This window comes from Melospiza georgiana, chromosome 2 (assembly GCF_028018845.1).
Source record: "Melospiza georgiana isolate bMelGeo1 chromosome 2, bMelGeo1.pri, whole genome shotgun sequence".
Classification (NCBI taxonomy): Eukaryota; Metazoa; Chordata; class Aves; order Passeriformes; family Passerellidae; genus Melospiza; species Melospiza georgiana.
In genome coordinates this window covers 89082950-89089060 of record NC_080431.1, presented here as the reverse complement: position 1 = coordinate 89089060, position 6111 = coordinate 89082950, and positions in this window count along the sequence as shown.

Below are 6111 nucleotides of genomic sequence, written 5' to 3'. Positions count from 1 at the left end.
GGGTCTGGTCACCATCCTGCCTATAGTAGCTTTTCAGGAGCCAGCCAGTCACTCCCTGCCATAGGGCCCCAGACAAATACCTCGGCCCGTTTCCCTGGCGAACAAAAGTAAGCTGCCCCGCTTCTGGATGGCAGATTGCAGGAGCCACTTGGTACTATCAAACCAGCCCGACTTGGCACTGGTGCCACCTTGGATCTGGGAACCATGCTGCGTAACCTGGATTCTAAGACGACAGGCGGCCACTCCCAGCCACAGGGCCCCAAACACAAACAACGGCGCTTTTCCCTGGAAAACAAAACTGGCCTGCCAACTTTTTGATGGCAGATTGCAGGAGCCACTTGGTACAATCAAATCAGCCCAACTTGGCACTGCTGCTACCATGGGTCTGGTAATCATCCTGCCTACTGTAGCTTTTCAGGAGCCAGCCGGTCACTCTCAGCCATAGGCCGCCAGACACAAACCTCGGCCCGTTTCCCTGGCAAACAAAATTAAGCTACCCCGCTTCTGGATGGCAGATTGCAGGAGCCACTTGGTACTATCAAACCAGCCCGACTTGGCACTGGTGCCACCTTGGCTCTGGGAACCATGCTGCGTAACGTAGATTCTAAGGCGCCAGGCAGCCACTCCCAGCCACAGGCCCCCAAACACAAACAACGGCGCTTTCCCCCGGAAAACAAAACTCGCCTGCCAACATTTTGATGGCAGATTGCAGGAGCCACTTGGTACTATCAAACCAGCCCAACTTGGCACTGGTGCCACCATGGGTCTGGTCACCATCCTGCCTAGCATAGCTTTTCAGGAGCCAGGAGGTCACTCCCAGCCATAGACACCCAGACAGGAACCTCGGCCAGTTTCCATGGAAAACAAAAGTAAGCTGCCCCGCTTCTGGATGGCAGATTGCAGGAGCCACTTGGTACTATCAAACCAGCCCAACTTGGCACTGGTGTCACCATGGGTCTGGTCACCATCCTGCCTATCGTAGCTTTTCAGGAGCCAGCCAGTCACTCCCTGCCATAGGGCCCCAGACAAATACCTCGGCCCGTTTCCCTGGCAAACAAAAGTAAGCTGCCCCGCTTCTGGATGGCAGATTGCAGGAGCCACTTGGTACTATCAAACCAGCCCGACTTGGCACTGGTGCCACCTTGGATCTGGGAACCATGCTGCGTAACGTGGATTCTAAGACGACAGGCGGCCACTCCCAGCCACAGGGCCCCAAACACAAACAACGGCGCTTTTCCCTGGAAAACAAAACTCGCCTGCCAACCTTTTGATGGCAGATTGCAGGAGCCACTTGGTACTATCAAATCAGCCCAACTTGGCACTGCTGCTACCATGGGTCTGGTAATCATCCTGCCTACTGAAGCTTTTCAGGAGCCAGCCGGTCACTCCCAGCCATAGGCCCCCAAAATAAAACCTCGGCCCGTTTCCCTGGCAAACAAAAGTAAGCTACCCCGCTTCTGGATGGCAGATTGCAGGAGCCACTTTGCACCATCAAAGTATCCCGACTTGGCACTGGTGCCACCTCGGGTCTGGGAACCATCCTGCGTATCGTGGATACTAATTAGCCAGCCGGCCACTCCCAGCCACAGGCCCCCAAACACAAACAACGGCGCTTTTCCCTGGAAAACAAAACTCGCCTGCCAACTTTTTGATGGCAGATTGCAGGAGCCACTTGGTACTATCAAACCAGCCCAACTTGGCACTGGTGCCACCACTGGTCTGGGAACCATCCTGCGTATCGTGGATTCTAAGGAGCCAGCCGGCCACTCCCAGCCACAGGACCCCAGACACAAAGCTCTGCCCGTTTCCCTGACAAACAAAATTAAGCTACCCCGCTTCTGGATGGCAGATTGCAGGAGCTATTTAGTACTATCAAACCAGCCCGACTTGGCACTGGTGCCACCTTGGCTCTGGGAACCATCCTGCCTATTGTGGATTTTGTGGGGTCAGCCGGCCACTCTCAGCCATATGCCCTCAAACACAAACCACGGCCCTTTTCTCTGGCAAACAAAACTCAACTGCCCCACTTCTGGAAGGCAAATTGCAGGACGCACTTGGTACTACATAAACAGCCCAACTTGGCACTGGTGCCACCTTGGGTCTGGGAACCATTCTGCCTATCGTGGATTTTCAGGGGCCAGCCGGCCACTCCCAGCCACAGGCCCCCAAACACAAACAACGGCTCTTTTCCCTGGAAAACAAAACTCGACTGCCAACTTTTTGATGGCAGATTGCAGGAGCCACTTGGTGCTATCAAACCAGCCAACTTGGCACTGGTGCCACCATGGGTCTGGTCACCATGCTGCCTCTCGTAGCTTTTCCGGAGCCAGCCGGTCACTCCCAGCCATAGGCGCCCAGACACAATGCTCGGCCCATTTCCATGGTAAACAAAAGTAAGCTGCCCCGCTTCTGGATGGCAGATTGCAGGAACCACTTGGTACTATCAAACCAGCCCAACTTGGCACTGGTGCCTCCATGGGTCTGGTAACCATCCTGCCTATCGTAGCTTTTCAGGAGCCAGCCAGTCACTCCCAGCCATAGGCCCCAGACACAAAGCTCTGCCCGTTTCCCTGGCAAACAAAAGTAAGCTACCCCGCTCCTGGATGGCAGATTGCAGGAGCCACTTTGAACCATCAAACCAGCCCAACTTGGCGCTGGTGCCACCTCTGGTCTGGGAACCATCCTGCGTATCGTGGATTCTAAGGAGCCAGCTGGCCACTCCCAGCCACAGGCCCACAAACATAAACTACAGCGCTTTTCCCTGGAAAACAAAACTCGCCTGCCAACTTTTTGATGGCAGATTGCAGGAGCCACTTGGTACTATCAAACCAGCCCAACTTGGCACTGGTGCCACCATGGGTCTGGTCACCATCCTGCCTATCGTAGCTTTTCAGGAGCCAGCCGGTCACTCCCAGCCATAGGCCCCAGACACAAAGCTCTGCCCGTGTCCCCGGCAAAAAAACGTAAGCTACCCCCCCTCTGGATGGCAGATTGCAGGAGCCACTTGGTACTATCAAACCAGCCCGACTTGGCACTGGTGCCTCCATGGGTCTGGTAACCATCCTGCCTATCGTAGCTTTTCAGGAGCCAGCCGGTCACTCCCAGCCATAGGCCCCAGACACAAAGCTCTGCCCGTGTCCCCGGCAAAAAAAAGTAAGCTACCCTGCTTCTGGATGGCAGATTGCAGGAGCCACTTTGAACCATCAAACCAGCCCGACTTGGCACTGGTGCCACCTCGGGTCTGGGAACCATCCTGCGTATCGTGGATTCTAAGGAGCCAGCCGTCCACTCCCAGCCACAGGCCCCCAAACACAAACAACGGCGCTTTTCCCTGGAAAACAAATCTGGCCTGCAAACTTTTTGATGGCAGATTGCAGGAGCCACTTGGTACTATCAAACCAGCCCAACTTGGCACTGGTGCCACCATGGGTATGGTCACCATCCTGCCTATCGTAGCTTTTCAGGACCTAGCCGGTCACTCTCAGCCATAGGCCCCCAGACAAATACCTCGGCCCGTTTCCCTGGCAAACAAAATTAAGCTGCCCCGCTTCTGGATGGCAGATTGCAGGAGCCACTTGGTACTATCAAACCAGCCCGACTTGGCACCGGTGCCACCTTGGCTCTGGGAACCATGCTGCGTAACGTAGATTCTAAGGCGCCAGGCAGCCACTCCCAGCCACAGGCCCCCAAACACAAACAACGGCGCTTTTCCCCGGAAAACAAAACTCGCCTGCCAACATTTTGATGGCAGATTGCAGGAGCCACTTGGTACTATCAAACCAGCCAAACTTGGCACTGCTGCCACCATGGGTCTGGTCACCATCCTGCCTAGCATAGCTTTTCAGGAGCCAGGAGGTCACTCCCAGCCATAGGCCCCCAGACAGGAACCTCGGCCAGTTTCCATGGAAAACAAAAGTAAGCTGTCCCGCTTCTGGATGGCAGATTGCAGGAGCCACTTGGTACTATCAAACCAGCCCAACTTGGCACTGGTGCCACCATGGGTCTGGTCACCATCCTGCCTATCGTAGCTTTCCAGGAGCCAGCCAGTCACTCCCTGCCATAGGGCCCCAGACAAATACCTCGGCCCGTTTCCCTGGCGAACAAAAGTAAGCTGCCCCGCTTCTGGATGGCAGATTGCAGGAGCCACTTGGTACTATCAAACCAGCCCGACTTGGCACTGGTGCCACCTTGGATCTGGGAACCATGCTGCGTAACGTGGATTCTAAGACGACAGGCGGCCACTCCCAGCCACAGGGCCCCAAACACAAACAACGGCGCTTTTCCCTGGAAAACAAAACTCGCCTGCCAATCTTTTGATGGCAGATTGCAGGAGTCACTTGGTACTATCAAATCAGCCCAACTTGGCACTGCTGCTACCATGGGTCTGGTAATCATCCTGCCTACTGTAGCTTTTCAGGAGCCAGCCGGTCACTCTCAGCCATAGGCCGCCAGACACAAACCTCGGCCCGTTTCCCTGGCAAACAAAATTAAGCTACCCCGCTTCTGGATGGCAGATTGCAGGAGCCACTTGGTACTATCAAACCAGCCCGACTTGGCACTGGTGCCACCTCGGGTCTGGGAACCATCCTGCGTATCGTGGATTCTAAGGAGCCAGCCGTCCACTCCCAGCCACAGGCCCCCAAACACAAACAACGGCGCTTTTCCCTGGAAAACAAATCTGGCCTGCAAACTTTTTGATGGCAGATTGCAGGAGCCACTTGGTACTATCAAACCAGCCCAACTTGGCACTGGTGCCACCATGGGTATGGTCACCATCCTGCCTATCGTAGCTTTTCAGGACCTAGCCGGTCACTGTCAGCCATAGGCCCCCAGACAAATACCTCGGCCCGTTTCCCTGGCAAACAAAATTAAGCTGCCCCGCTTCTGGATGGCAGATTGCAGGAGCCACTTGGTACTATCAAACCAGCCCGACTTGGCACTGGTGCCACCTTGGCTCTGGGAACCATGCTGCGTAACGTAGATTCTAAGGCGCCAGGCAGCCACTCCCAGCCACAGGCCCCCAAACACAAACAACGGCGCTTTTCCCCGGAAAACAAAACTCGCCTGCCAACATTTTGATGGCAGATTGCAGGAGCCACTTGGTACTATCAAACCAGCCAAACTTGGCACTGGTGCCACCATGGGTCTGGTCACCATCCTGCCTAGCATAGCTTTTCAGGAGCCAGGAGGTCACTCCCAGCCATAGGCCCCCAGACAGGGACCTCGGCCAGTTTCCATGGAAAACAAAAGTAAGCTGTCCCGCTTCTGGATGGCAGATTGCAGGAGCCACTTGGTACTATCAAACCAGCCCAACTTGGCACTGGTGCCACCATGGGTCTGGTCACCATCCTGCCTATCGTAGCTTTTCAGGAGCCAGCCAGTCACTCCCTGCCATAGGGCCCCAGACAAATACCTCGGCCCGTTTCCCTGGCGAACAAAAGTAAGCTGCCCCGCTTCTGGATGGCAGATTGCAGGAGCCACTTGGTACTATCAAACCAGCCCGACTTGGCACTGGTGCCACCTTGGCTCTGGGAACCATGCTGCGTAACGTAGATTCTAAGGCGCCAGGCAGCCACTCCCAGCCACAGGCCCCCAAACACAAACAACGGCGCTTTCCCCCGGAAAACAAAACTCGCCTGCCAACATTTTGATGGCAGATTGCAGGAGCCACTTGGTACTATCAAACCAGCCCAACTTGGCACTGGTGCCACCATGGGTCTGGTCACCATCCTGCCTAGCATAGCTTTTCAGGAGCCAGGAGGTCACTCCCAGCCATAGACCCCCAGACAGAAACCTTGGCCCGTTTCCAAGGAAAACAAAAGTAAGCTGCCCCGCTTCTGGATGGCAGATTGCAGGAGCCACTTGGTACTATCAAACCAGCCCGACTTGGCACTGGTGCCACCTTGGATCTGGGAACCATGCTGCGTAACGTGGATTCTAAGACGACAGGCGGCCACTCCAAGCCACAGGGCCCCAAACACAAACAACGGCGCTTTTCCCTGGAAAACAAAACTCGCCTGCCAACTTTTTGATGGCAGATTGCAGGAGCCACTTGGTACTATCAAATCAGCCCAACTTGGCACTGCTGCTGCCATGGGTCTGGTATTCATC